Source organism: Suricata suricatta, unplaced genomic scaffold, assembly GCF_006229205.1.
Source record: "Suricata suricatta isolate VVHF042 unplaced genomic scaffold, meerkat_22Aug2017_6uvM2_HiC HiC_scaffold_32759, whole genome shotgun sequence".
Taxonomy (NCBI): Eukaryota; Metazoa; Chordata; class Mammalia; order Carnivora; family Herpestidae; genus Suricata; species Suricata suricatta.
Window position 1 is genome coordinate 1 of NW_021879057.1, and position 726 is coordinate 726.

The 726-nt window shown below is 50.7% G+C and overlaps 1 long non-coding RNA gene across 1 annotated transcript; it reads left to right on the forward strand.

Moving 5' to 3' along the window:
• The first annotated feature begins 6 nt into the window (after window positions 1-6).
• Window positions 7-328, forward strand: LOC115285008. The gene is made up of 2 exons (XR_003905394.1): window positions 7-133; window positions 224-328. It is a non-coding gene; the product is annotated as an uncharacterized LOC115285008 (long non-coding RNA).
• The last annotated feature ends 398 nt before the right edge of the window (window positions 329-726 follow it).

Below are 726 nucleotides of genomic sequence, written 5' to 3' on the forward strand. Positions count from 1 at the left end.
CTGGGGAAGCACTACTCCCAACGCTGGGCGCAGGAGGACCTGCTGGAGGAACAGAAGGATGGGGCCCGGGCAGCAGCTGTGGCAGACAAGAAGAAAGGCCTCATGGGGCCACTGACCGAACTGGACACTAAAGGTAGGCCCCTCACCTCCCTGCCCATGCCAGGCCAGGACTTGAGTTCCCAGAAGAACTCAGCCCCCCCCTCCACTTGTCTTTCTACCTCAGATGTGGATGCCCTGCTGAAGAAGTCTGAGGCCCAGCATGAGCAGCCTGAAGATGGGTGCCCCTTTGGTGCTCTGACACAGCGCCTCCTACAGGCCCTGGTGGAGGTGAGCACCCTAACTCAAAACAGGAATTATGCTTACTTTCTGGTGTAATGTTTTATTTTCTGTTGAAGTATATCATATATTTATATAAGTACATAGATCTTAAATGTATGGACTGATAAATTTTCACTGTGAGCACACTTGCATATGTAGCTTAATGAAAACAGAATTTGCCAGTATCCTAAAGCCTCTCTTGTGACACCCCCCCTCCCCCGCCGCCCCCTCTCTAACCTGCCCCAGGAGTAGCCACTATACCACAGTTACTTTTGCTGAGTGTTGATTAAGGGCTGAGCCCTTTGCAAAGAGCTTTCCACACATCCTCTTGTTGGAGGCAAGAACAGTGGCTGGCTCCATGTTACATACCAGAAGATTGAGGCTCAGAAAAAGGATATTTGCTTGAAG